Source organism: Panthera uncia, chromosome A2, assembly GCF_023721935.1.
Source record: "Panthera uncia isolate 11264 chromosome A2, Puncia_PCG_1.0, whole genome shotgun sequence".
NCBI classification, from domain to species: domain Eukaryota; kingdom Metazoa; phylum Chordata; class Mammalia; order Carnivora; family Felidae; genus Panthera; species Panthera uncia.
Genome location: NC_064816.1, coordinates 133,926,235 through 133,940,091, shown reverse-complemented (window position 1 = coordinate 133,940,091; position 13,857 = coordinate 133,926,235). Strand labels below are relative to the sequence as shown.

The 13,857-nt window shown below is 38.5% G+C and overlaps 1 long non-coding RNA gene across 2 annotated transcripts in view; it reads left to right on the top strand.

The window, feature by feature from the left end:
• The window catches only part of LOC125930095 (uncharacterized), a 263,475-nt gene that overhangs the window by 227,467 nt on the left and 22,151 nt on the right, over nt 1–13,857 (top strand). For both annotated transcript variants that reach the window (XR_007460061.1, XR_007460060.1), the window contains one exon: nt 3,722–3,864. This is a non-coding gene — a long non-coding RNA (uncharacterized LOC125930095). The remainder of the gene's footprint in view (nt 1–3,721; nt 3,865–13,857) is intronic.

Here is a 13,857-nt window from a genome sequence, read left to right as displayed (position 1 = left end):
ATTAAAATCTGAGGATGTTACTTATTTCTGAAGACTCAATGACTGCTTTTTGCCTGAAGAATCAATTATGAGGCCCTCAGTTTCCACGTTTCCCCTCTAGTCCTTTCTTTTGGGTCCCTATTCCATGCTTTTATACACATCCTAAGCTCCAGTCATGAAGAAATATCTGGAGTTCCTGGAAATTCCTCCATAGTTCCATATTTTTTCACGTTGCTTCTTCTACTAAGTGTGTCCTCCACCAGATACCATGTGAATGGAAAACATCTCATGCTCAGAGATCACACGAATAGATCTGCTCCTTACTAGTTACGTATCATTTAACTTCTCCAAGCCCTATTTTACTCTTATGTAATATGGGGTAATAGAACCTAGGAACAAACATGAACTGTAAAATGCTTAGATAGATTTTCCCAAGATTAAATAGACCATGGTTTCCCTGTTTCTCTAAGGTTGAGCCAGGTGTGACTTTTATGTAAACATTCCTTCCAATAAACACACAAACATCAGATTAAAACACACACACACACACACACACACACAGCACCTTGGGAAAACATACCTGTGTATTTTTTTTATATTTGAAGAAAGTGAAGCTGAGCAAAAGCAGAGGTGGCTGAAGACAACAAACAGAATGATGATACATGGGCAAGACTTGAGCCTCAGATGCAAGCCGACTGTAGGCTGACCGCTCTGATCAGCCTTACTCTCTTCACATACTACTGGTACAGACGTCCTGATGACATCTGCTTCCACCTACTACCTTCCCTTCTGGTTTCACTCGATGGAGCAAGGTTGGGGAGGGGTGGGTGGGGGTGAACAGTGCCGAGGTTACTTGAAGCCTTCAGAAAGTCATCTACTGTCTTAAGTCGTTTTCCCAAGTTTCTTTTGAGCTGTTTTACTAAAGTACCTGCACAGCACCGACCCCATAGGCAAGGCATGCATTGTACTGATTAATAGTGTTGCTTTGTAATCATGGACCTGAGGAAAAGTGTGTACCAACTTATCAACATCATTGTTTGGTAAATAGTGAAATGGATGATTTATGCCTATTCTTGTTGAGACCCCAGAAGACTCTGTCACTGGTTACTCTGTCTAGGGGTGCCTCGGTGGCTCAGTCAGTTAGGCATCTGACTCTTGATGTGGGCTCAGGTCATGATCTCACAGTTGTGAGATTGAACAGTGCAGCAGGTAATGTGCTGACAGTGTGGAGCCTGCTTGGGATTTTCTCTCCCTTAATCTCTCTCTCTCTCTTTGTCTCTCCAAAAATAAATAAATAAATATTTAAAAATTTGAGAAAAAAAAAAGAAGAAGGAGAAAAATGATGCCTATGTGACCATCCTACACTCCTTTTGACCTCCTAGTTCTGAGGTATAAAATGCACGTATTGGACATTCCTGATCAGAGAGAAAAAGTGCATCTTGATACAGCCCTGCAGAGGGAGGACAACTACACTTGTTCCCAGTCTCCTCAGATACCTTTCCCTGAGGCTGCTTTTGGTTGAGATGCACGGTCTTATTTCATGCTGTTGCCTTTTCCCTGCAGTAAACCATAAAGCCGTAAGCTTTGACATTTTTGGACCTACACATCTTCCTTTTTTTCTCTTTTGTTTTTAAACAGATTTTTTTTAAGTTTATTTATTCAATTCGAAAGGTGGGGAGAGGGGCAGAGGGAAAGAAAGAATCCCAAGCAGGCTCCACGCTGTCAGCACAATGCCCCATGCAGGGCTCGATCTCATGAACCATAAGATCAAATCAAGTTGACACTCAACCAGCTGAGCCACCCAAGTGTCCCCTATGAATCATTAGTAGCTAAATACTGTCTCACTTGCCACCATTTGTGCAGGTGGGTTTCAAAAGATCATCCCAGCTAATAAAATATGCAAATATCTAACAAACACATTTAAAAAAATACCTAGAAATTTATAAATGTTATCAATGTACAGAGATAACCACTTCTTGTATTAAAAAATACTATTAGGTTGAAAACATCACCTCATACATATGACAAATATTGTGAACTTGGTTACTGTGCAAAAAGTGTTTATAAAGACTGAATGGAAAAAATAGCTCACCACGTGGAATAAAATAAGGCATGGGTATTCAAAAGTGAATACCACAAGAGTCAAAGACCAAACTGGGAAAGTTAAAACTTAAAGAAGATTTTTTTAAAAATGTAAGAGATATTTTTATGAACCAGGAGTACAGGAGAGCTTCTGAAAATGCATAAATAATGAAGTGAAAGGGGCCATATTTCATTGTATCAATATTAAGGTTAGGTGAGCTTAATATAAAACAGAAAACTGAAAGAATATAGCCAGACCTAAACCAATAAAAAGATTTTATCTCTAAATACATAGGAAACATGTATAAATCAGTTAGAAAAAGAAGGGAAAACAGAGGCTTAAACCTACTGGTAATCATATTAATGAACACTGAAATAATACTGACCTATTTTATACCTATCAGATTGGTAAAGCATAAATTACAAAAATACCAAATGTGGAGAATTATGTGGAGAATATTGCTAGTGATAATATACTTGGGTATAAATTTCAAGAGTAATAACCTACAGGGCACCTGGGTGGCTCAGTCGGTTAAGCATCCGACTCTTGATTTTGGCTCAGTCCACGATCTCACAGTTCTGTGAATTTGAGCCCCACATTGGGCTCTGCGATGATAGCATGGAGACTGCTTGGGATTCTGTCTCCCTCTCTCTGCACCTCCTCTGCTCTCTTTCTCTGGCTCTCAAAAAGAAACAAACTTAAAAAATAATAATAACCTGCATTACTCAGAGAACTTATGATCCGGCAAACCCATTCTTGCATTTATATCACAGAGAAATCCCCACACATGTCAGTGAGGGTAGTGAGCAAGGATGATCATCAATTTATTTGCATAGTTGAGAGTTTGAGGCAATGATGGTGTCCATCCCTAGAGCACTGTATAATAAAGTGCAATGGATACACTAGGTAGCAACTCAAAACGAAGGATCAGATATATAAATATAGTCACATGGATAGACCTTAAGATATATGGCATGGAAATGTAAAAAAGAGATTTAATGTTATGGTACAAAGCCATTAATGTAAATTAAAAATAAATATATACTTAAAATACTACATGTTTATCAAGATTCAAAGATCTCAAGGATATATATCAAATTTATGTGAAGGGGAATAAGAGGAACAGGATGAAAAAAATAACAGAGGAAAACAAGAGGAATGTAGCAAGCATATATATTAGTGAAATAAACTGATTAGTATATATTTAACTGAAATTTTTACACATCAGGTTTAAAAAAATAACACGGAATCCTGAATTCTGCCTCAGTGCCAGGCTTTTGACAGAATCCTCTTAGATTTTGAAAGCTTTGTTTAATCAGAGATAATTATATAGTGTTATTTCAAAGTTTAATCAATGGGCTCATTAATTAATGCATGTGAAGGAAATTAAGGTGTTGACACACTTTCTAATTTTATTTAAATTAAAACATATAATCCAAAATTTTATGAGTGAATTTAGTACTGAACATCAACAAATATTGTTAAAATACTAGAATTAGTTACCAGATAACTTTTCATCCAAGCTGATACATGTTTGTGAGTATAAGGAAACATAAAAATAACAAAGTATATACCATCTGCAATATTTATTTACTGACTGATCACTCAATGTTATATTGGTGGACATAAGTAATGATTCTATTCACAATCCATTTTCAGGGATTTCTGTTTCTAGCCTTGATAAAGTAATAATGACTGGATTTACCCTCTCAAGCAATCTTAAAATGGACAAAATATATGCAACAACAGATTTCGGACACTGGACAACAGGTGGGCAGGAGAAGGATCCGGGAACAAATGAGGTAAGCCAACAGTTGTCCCAGCTTGCTACCCACAGGGTTTCCAGAGGAGGGGACCCCAACCCAGAGGCTAGCAGACTTGCCCAGCTGAAAAGACAGAACTGAGAGTTTGGGGAGGGTGAGGAAATGGAATTCATAGCCCTCTATCCATTAAATAATTGGATTAAGTGTTTACAATAGATTTTGAACAGAATGTTAAAAAAAAATTGAAAGTACTCATTTTATAAAAATTTGATACCTTTATAAAATATTAAAGGATATTTATAAGGTGGATCATCAAAGGTCAACATTTCAAAAACCTAAGGGCAGCTAAAAAGAAAACATGTCCTTCTATCATGACATGTTTTTCTCATTCAACATTAACCTTGTCACAAGAAGTTTATACTTCAGTTATTTGATTGTGCATATATAAAAATGGGTAAATTTCATCAACTATAGGTTTTGTGTAATACAATATAGATACTTATTTAGAGACAACTATGAGTTGAATGTTCATGGCAATTAGTTCCAGGTATTTCTGCTCCATAAATTTCCTACTTTAATGACAACATTGTTTGTACCATGACTTTATTCTCCACAAATATGGTATTGTGTTATCATGTTAACACATATAATTTGTCCAATGCTAAACCTTTGATTACTCTATAGTACCAGTCATGGTAGCATCAGATGTGTCACTTTCAACTCAATGACAATTTAAAAGTATTTCATTGGTTCCTTGAGTCGAATTAAAAACTTGAATGGTGGGAGGGGAGCCTGGCTGGCTCAGTTGGAAGAGCATGTGATTCTTGATCTTGGGGTTGTGAGTTCGAGCCCCACGTGGGGTGTAGAGATTACTTAAATAATAATAAAACTTAAAAAAATCAAACCATTAGAATTAATTTACCTGACTTTCTGTTTGAAGCATCTGATGTCACAGATGTAAAACAGGCTTTATTTAAGTGTTTGAAAAGTTCTGATGGGGCCAACACCTTAATTCCTATTGTTTTATTTTTTGTACATGCTTAAAAATAATGGAAATCAGAAATGAGTGAAATTAATTAAAAGACTCATGCGATTTTTAATGAAGTTATTTACAGTCTTCCTAAAATAACTACCTAGTCCCACCTTTCAAGTAGATGCTAATGTATCTGAAGCATATATTTGTTTTTCAGTGATATCACTATAGTTTCCATGTTTAGACAGTAAACATCATCAAACTTTTTTTAGTGCATTGCTGTTGAAAGGGTTTATTACAAAATTCAAGAGACTAACCCCAAAATATAGTTTTATATTTATTATGTTATATATATTACACAATATTATAAATAAATACTGTTATATCCTACATAATAAAAGACTAAAAACACTGTAGGAAGAACATTCAGGTCACTCATAGACCCTGCAGAATGACTGCCCAGGCTCCTTTTCTGCCAAGTACTTCGGTCACATCTAATTTATAGTTCCCCATGGTTCCCAGTAATGCTACAGATGCGTAGCTTCGTGGGTTTGTAGATCTCAAAGTCTAAAGCGTTTCGTGGGTTTGTAGATCTCAAAGACTAAAGCAGAGGCTGTGGCTCCGTGGGCTCATTTGCCATGTGGCCAGCAGAGGCAGAAGCTTTGAATATTTTTTCCATACCACTCTACACCGGAAGGAGTTACCTGTTCTATGTTGCTTACCCCCTAACACACTTTATTCTGTTAGTGAGTATCTCTCATGCTGTCCTTGAAAGGAAAGCAATCATTGTGTTCTGGAAAGAGATGGGAAAAGAAATCTTCTGATTTAAGCCCAAGCTGAAGTAAGAATTCTGCTCCCTGCACACCAGAACCTGGAATTACAGCATGAAGTCTACCAAATCCACCCCAGCTTATTTTAATGCAGCTATTAGTGTCAATACTTCATTTTAAAAATAAATAAATAACCCCACAAAATGTAAGATATATGCTAAAATAGAAAGGATATCAGGACAACCAGGAATAAATGAGAATTGTTCTAGGCAAACCACGTCATGAGCTTACCCTAACTAGAATGCTGGATACCACACCAGTACAATGAATTGTGTTTTGCTTTTACTACTTCTGCTCACATGTTTTAAGTTAAGCACTGATTTATTGCCTACTTTGTGCCAACAGTGTAAAAGAACACTGTCAATCATGATCTCATAACACTTACAACAAATCCATTACAGGGGCGCGTGGGTGGCTCAGTTGGTTAAGCATCCAACTGTTGATCTTAGCTCAGGTCTTGATCTCAGGGTTCTGCGTTCAAGCCCAGCATTGGGCCCAGTGCTGGGTGTGACGCCTACTTAAAAAAAAAAAATTTAGAATTTACCTAAATGGCACAGTTATTTCATCATAGAATTGAGATTTTTACCCTGCTTTAACACGAAAGTCTGTAGGAGTGATCATGTTTCATTGAAGTGTTATGTATTCTATAAAGCCTTCCCTGAAATTCTCCTGTTCTGATAATCTATTGCTGCAACAAACAGCCATAAACTTAGTGGCGTAAAACAGCCACAATTTTATGAGGCTCCTGGATTCCACAAGTCAGAAATTTCTTTTTTCTTTAATATACTTGATTTTATTTTTTAAATACGGTTTGTTTTATTGTGGTAAGAACATTTAAAATGAGATCTACCCTCTTAACAAAATCGTGAGTGTACAATACATTATTGTTAACTATACATTACATCTGATGTTGTACAACAGATCTCCAGGGCTTGTTCACCCTATTTACCTGGACCTTTGTGCCCATGGATTAGTAACTCTGTAGATCCTCCTCCTTGCATCCCTCGGCGACCACCATTCCACTCTTTCATTCTGTGGATCTGACTAGATTAGATGCCTCATGTAGGTGGAATCCTGCAATATTTGCCTGTTGGTGACTGGCCTGTTTTACTCAGCATAATGTCCTCAAGGTTAATCCATGTTGTCACGTATTGCAGGATATTTTGACAGGGCACAAACAGCACAGATGGTTTGCTTTTGTTTAAGACTGAGGTTCAACTAAGAGAGATACAGGTGGCTCAGTCTGGATCATCTGAAGGCTTATTCATGTGCATTTCCAGTGATGGGACTCAATGAGGCCAAAGCTGGGTTCAGTAGGAAACAGAAAGCCTGCATGTGGCCTCTCCAAGTGGTTTAGTCTTCTTACTAAATGGCAATTGGTTCCGAGAGGAAGTGTAACAAAAGGGAGTGTATGGAGACGTTACAAAAGAAACAGGAGGAAGCCTCCTGGCTTTTTAAGACTAGACTCAGAAGTTACATAACTCCATTTACACCGTGCTCTGTTGGTCAAGGCAAGCACAAAACTGCCCAGGTTCAAGGGGAGAGGTATAGACCCCACCTCTCAACGGGAAGAATATCAAAGAATTTAAAGCTATATTTTAAATGACTACATTCCCAGGGCGCCTGGGTGGCTCAGTCGGTTAAGCGTCCGACTTCAGCTCAGGTCATAATCTCACAGTCTGTGAGTTCAAGCCCCACGTCGGGCTCTGTGCTGACAGCTCGGAGCCTGGAGCCTGCTTCCGATTCTGTGTCTCCCTCTCTCTCTGACCCTCCGCTGTTCATGCTCTGTCTCTCTCTGTCTCAAAGATAAATAAACATTAAAAAAATTTTTTAAATAAATGACTACATTCCCTTTCTCTCTCCCATCCACCCACAGATAGATTCGACCACTCCTTTGTGTTCCCATAGTACCTTGTACAGACAACTGCTTAATCACTTGACCTATTTTAGCACTTATCTGTTTATATAGAGACTCTCTCTATGGGCTAGAAGTTTCTTAAGGTGCAGGTCTCTTTTATCCCAAGAACTTAGCATAATGCATGGCACATAGCAGTTGCTCAATAAATGTGTGTTGAAAAATTGGTTGATGGATGGATTGGTTAAAACAAACAAACAAACCAAAACATACACTTCTTCCAGTTCCCAACTATAGTTAGATTTTGTGCATTAAAATATCAGCTGCCTCCATCCTTCCTCTATTCCAGAAGGATGCCCTAAAATCTCCCTTAGTGAGGAGCATATGAACAAATAATCTACCTTCCTGTCAGAGATTTCATTTCTGAAGGTGAAAATCATGTAGTAAGCTAGTTACAGGCTTCCAGAGGAGGTTTTGACATCTCCTTTCTCCTTCCCTTCCTTTCAGGTAAAGAGCAACTGAGGCCTCCATATTTCCCTCCAAATATCTTTTGGTTTTGGGACTCAGAGGCGTGACAGGGCCCTAACAGGACTGCCTTGTGACCTAGGCATCTGGCCCTGGAAAATGTGGTTTTTGGTTCAGCTATACTTGGTGCTGTGGTTTCCTCTATGAAAGCATTTAGTAAACATCCCTGCTTTCCTGTCCTCTACTTTCTTAGTTTTCAATACCACCCCAAGATCTAAACTCTGTTCAAAATGGAGGCCGCCTCCTCAGCCTGGAGCCCCTCACCTGGCTCACATCCTCTGTGGAGGCTTCCCATGAAGGCTGGAACGGGCCTGAAGGGAGATGGGTCCAGGACTGTGAGCCCGTGGTTATATGTAAAATTTGCAGAAGTAAAATATTTACCTGCAATTTGAGTTTAATTGAACCGTCTCTTCTTACTGTGACCGCCTCTGTAACATTACTCACCTTCCTGCTGAAGGGGCTGCAAAGGCAATGGCCCTTTTTAGGTTCAACAAAGCAGAGGCTGAGTTGGGAGTGTGCCATTTCAACCGCAACTTGAAAATGCGTTCTAGAACATGTTAGTAAATCAGATTATAAATGACAGATTCTCAATATTCTTATATATGCGGAGTAACTTCCTTACACATCTTTAAATCTAAATTATTTATTTAAATTAAATACATGAGAAAAAAATTTAAAGTAATGTAAAGCAATGGCCATAAAGATAAGTAGGGGTGAAATCAAGAATAAGTAAACTGTCCTTAAAAAGTGAATTGTAACCAAAACCTCAGACTGTATCAAAAACAATAATTCCTGGGGCACCTGGGTGGCTCAGTCGGTTAAGTGTCTGACTTCGGCTCAGGTCATGATCTCACGGTTCGTGGGTTCAAGCCCCGTGTCCTGCTCTGTGCTGACAGCTCAGAGCGTGGAGCCTCTTAGGATTTCTTTGTCTGTCTGTCTGTCTGTCTGTCTCTGTGGCCCACCCTTGCTTGTGCTCTGTCTCTATCTCTCTCAAAAATAAACATTAAAAAAACATTTTTTTAAAGTCTCTAGGAAGCAAACATGCTGAGAAGTTCAAAGTTCATTCAAAAAAAAAAGCGCAGAGAACACAGGGGCACCTGGGTGGCTCGGTCCGTTAAGTGTCCAACTTTGGCTCAGGCCATGATCTCACAGCTCGTGAGTTCATGGGCTCTGTGTTGACAGCTCAGAGCCTGGAGCCTGCTTCCGATTCTGTGTCTCCCTCTCTCTCTGCCCCTCCTCCGCTCACTCTCTCTCTCTCTCTCTCTCTCTCTCTCTGTATCTCAAAAATAAATAAATGCAAAAAAATAAAACAAACACAATAATTCATTAAGAAAAAGAGATACATTTACAGGAAAAGTCATGAATAGACTCTTGGATTTTTTGATAATCCAGATACTGAAGAAGACAAAATTATATGAACACATTGAGAAAATATTTGAAATTCTCCCTTGCTTGACATGACATATTAATATCAATGAATGTACATATATGTAAAATCACCTGTAGGGCTTTTTAAACTACAAATTGCTGGGTCCCACCCCCAGAGATTCTGAATCTGCAACTCTGGGCTGGTGGAACAGGCAGGGATAATTTACATTTCTGATTAGTCCTAGTAATGCAGATGCTGCTGATTCAGGGGCCACAGAGAACCAATGATACTTTTTAGTATAGTAGAAAGATACTTTTTAGTGATAATTATCTTGTTTTTTTTTCTTTCTTTCTTCCTTTTGCCTTTATTGTAACAAATTTAGTAGTCTGTTCCATACTTTAAAAAAAACAAGTGGTTACCCGTAAATATCATCTTACATTCCTAGTGATAATATTCTGATCATTTCTGCTTACATTCTCTTTGTTTTCTTGTATAGAAATCTTTGTCATCAGAATATGTTTACCACCACATGTTGTGCTATATCAATTAATTTCAGACCTTATTGCATACATAATTGGAATTCTGAACAATGCAAATGAAAAATTATGCCCATGTTCAACATTCTCAAGAATTTGTAGAAAGCCTTTAAAGCTGTTTTGGTTCAATAGATAAAACAAAACCTGAAACTCATTGCATAATGAAAAACTGTGTTGTTTTCAATATGGTAAAAATGATCGTATGACTGGGTGTGGCTATTATGATTATGAAAGGGGTACTTATGTTTTGTGAAATTGAGGTTTTGGTTAACTGCTCCAGAGAACCCACAGGAACGAGTGACTTTGGGGCATTCAGGTCATCTTTACTTAGTTGGCAAGGTGATAATTGATTCTAGATTGCTTGGCACATGTAAGTGTCCTTGGCAAGTTTCAAGTTCTACCAGATGTTGGGTACTGCTTTTAGAATGCTTGTGAATAGTTTCTCGTGTCACTCCACTGCTACAAGGAAACAAAAGCTTTGTGTTTCGTCCCATCAAAAGTGATTCCTTGAGCATTACTGTCTTGTATTGTACATTTCTTACTCTCTGATGGAGACAGAAACCAATTTGATCTGTGCAGTGATTGATGGTGTTTGTTTAAACCCAGAACTCTACTGATGTCCCAAAGCTAGACTCTCAAAAACAAAATAAAACAAAACAAAACAAACTCCAAACTATAATCTAAGCAGATTTAAGTGAAAACTCCTCTTCCATGGCAGACTAATTTCTTACTGTTCATCTTTAAAGTTTATATGTGAAATACAACATAGAGGTTTTCATATGTTTTACAAAAGAAGATGATAAATATTTAGTGACTCTTTCACTGGAAAAAGCACACAGTGCCACCTACAAAAAAGTAACTTCTGATATGGTATTTAATTTGATTATTACTTCCAAAAAGGACTTTTAGGAAGCAAGTGTGGGACTTCCGCTTCTTGGAAGATAAAGTGCACATATTCCTCCTGCTAAAAACAACCAAACTCCTGGTGGTTAGTTATTTGAAAAAGAAAAAGAAAAAGAAAGAAAGAAAGAAAGAAAGAAAGAAAGAAAGAAAGAAAGAAAAGAAAACTCTGAAAGGTAGAGAGAAGGCAGACCAGATAGGCACCTCAGGACACAAAGAACAATATGGTGATGAGTTCCTTGGGATTTTTCTGTTTTCTGAGTTTTTTGGAAGGGGGTGGTTCTCCTATATCCATGGACTTAGAGGTAAAGAAGCTAGTTACCTGGAAATGCCAATAGATGCAGACTAAATAAATAAATAACAACAAGAAGTTTCTTCTCTTCAGCCAAAATACTAAGAAAGGAATATCCTAGAAAGATAGAAAATTTTAAGACAACAACCACTTGATTTCAGTCAAAGACCACAGCAAAACTTTGGCTCTATCACTACCCATGCTGACAAAGGCCAACAGGGGAGCCTAGGCTTGCACTCCTGTCCAGCAGTGATGAAGTGCCTCCCTCTCCCCACTGGGCTGGGTCAGAGGAATGGAAATTCAGGACTTGCCCCACTACTCAGTGGTAAAGAAGGCACTACTCTCCTCCCAGGTAGTGGAGACCATTTTCGAGGCGCTGGGATCCTGTAGTTCCAGAAAATAAGAAAATAAACAACAACAAAAAGGAGAAAAAAAAAAACAAACACTGATGGAGGTATGTGAAAGGGCCTTTGCCCCTTTGAGCCAACTAACTGAAAGAATTCTGGTGACCAAAACTGGAAAAATTTGAGGAACAAAAATTTCTTAAAATAAGTTGAATTGTAACCCAAAATATAAAACAAATATCAGTGAGTCAAAACTGATACACATAAATGATTGAGTAAATTAATAAATGGGGATGAAAGGCAAATTTCCCATACAGAAGAATTCCAGATAATTTATGTAGATATTTTACCCTCAAGGAAGGAGCGTAACTCTTCACTCTTTATGTGTGGGCTACATCTAGTGACTTGTTTCTAAAGATTGCAATATGGAAAGGGGAACAAAACCATAAAACTTCACAGCCAGAAAGCTCACAAACACTAACTTAGCCAGGTGATCAAGGTCAACATCAATATAAATAAACTGTGTTGTACCCTTGATATGTACTCTGATACGGTGTGGTGAATATGGCAGTTTTCCTCTGTGTGGTCTTCCTCCTTAAAATACATAACCCCAGTCTAATCATGAGGAAGACATCAGACAAATGCCCATAGAGGCATATCCTGCAAAAATACCCGGCTGTTACTACTTTAAAATTTTTTTTTATAAAAAATGTTTAAGGTTTTTATTTCTTCTGGAGAGACAGAGAGCATGAGCAGGGGAGGGGCAGAGAGAGAGGGGGACACAGAATCCGAAGCAGGCTCCAGGCTCTGAGCCGTCAGCACGGAGCCCAATGTAGGGCTCAAACTCACGATCTGCAAAATCATGACCTGAGCCAAAGTTGGATGCCCAACCGACTGAACCACCCAGGCACCCCCTTTTTTCATTATTAATAATTTTTTTAACGTTTTTACCTGGCTGTTACTTCTTAAGAACTGTCAAGGTCATCAAAACAAGAGAAATAATCTGAGAAACTGTTGCAGCCAATGAGAAATGATGCCTTACTGTACTATGGTGTCCTCAGTGGGATCCTTGGAGAGAAAAAGGACATTAGGTAAAAGCTAAGGAAGTCTGAATGAAGTGTGGACTTCTGGTAATTGGATTAATTGTAACAAATGTACCATACTAATGTAAAATGCTAACAATAGGGGAAACTGGGTGTATGGTAGCTCTGTATTAATCTTCTTAAGTATAAAATGTTCTATAAAATGAAGACTACTTTATAAAAGGAGAAGAGAGGGGTGCCTGGGTGGCTTAGTCAGTTAAGCATCCAGCTTTGACTCAGGTCACGATCTCGCGGTTCGTGTGTTCGAGCCCCTTGCTGGCCTCTGTGCTGACAGCTCAGAGCCTGGAGCCTGCTTCGTCAGATTCTGTATCTCCCTCTCTCTGCCCCTCCCCTGCTTATGCTCTGTCTCTCTCAAAATAATAAAGAAACACTAAAAAATAAAAGTGAGAAGAGAGTTGATGTTACTAATTAAAACCTAATTAAAAGTCAGATCTAGAGTTCTTAATGGTAACTCCTAGTGAAGCAAATTTAAGGTCTATGTGGTAAATTACTGTCCCGTTGCACCTATGTAAACAAGCCAAATATAATAAAATCGAGATGACCATATTTTGAACAAGAATAATCTCTCTCTCTCTCTCTCTCTCTCTCTCTCTCTCTTTTTTAAGATTATCTTTGGCCAATGGTTGGTGACTATAGAGAGAAATTCTATCTCAGTAGGAAACTGTATACATCTGGGTCATCAGATTCTGGTCCTGCTTATTGTCTTTGAACTAATTTGTACCTCTTTATAAACTGCAGGTAGGCAAACTGTTTTGTGTTTGTTTGAAATTTAATTGACTTCCTTCCCAACTGTAGAAAAACTAGTTCTGTTACTTACCTGTAAATTGGACTAGATGCTGTTACCTTGCACAAATGGTCAACCCTTACCAAACTGGAAATTCTTCCAGTCTCCTTCACTATTTGGCTACAGCCCTCCAATTAATGTTTCCAGTTTTCCTCCCTTTCTCCTGACTTGGCATCACTGAGAACAAAAACCCGACATCGGCACAGATCGTCATGGAGACTCTAGGTTGCCTTGTTGCTGGCTGTTCCCCATAGGATCTGAAGAAGCAGTGTGAGCTAAACCTAATGACATGATATCAACCTCGAAGGACTCATCACCACAGCAGACCATGCATGGGCCAGATTTCTCCCTAGACAGGTTGCCATCTGGGTGTGTGACCTGGGTAGTCACAGGGGACGCTGCACTCAGGAAGGCTCCACACTTGGTTTAATGCTCTGCTGTTTGCATCTTGAAATTCTTAATTTTTGAAAAAGAGACCTGCATTGCCATTGTGCACTGGGCATTGTGTAACTAGTTCTGAC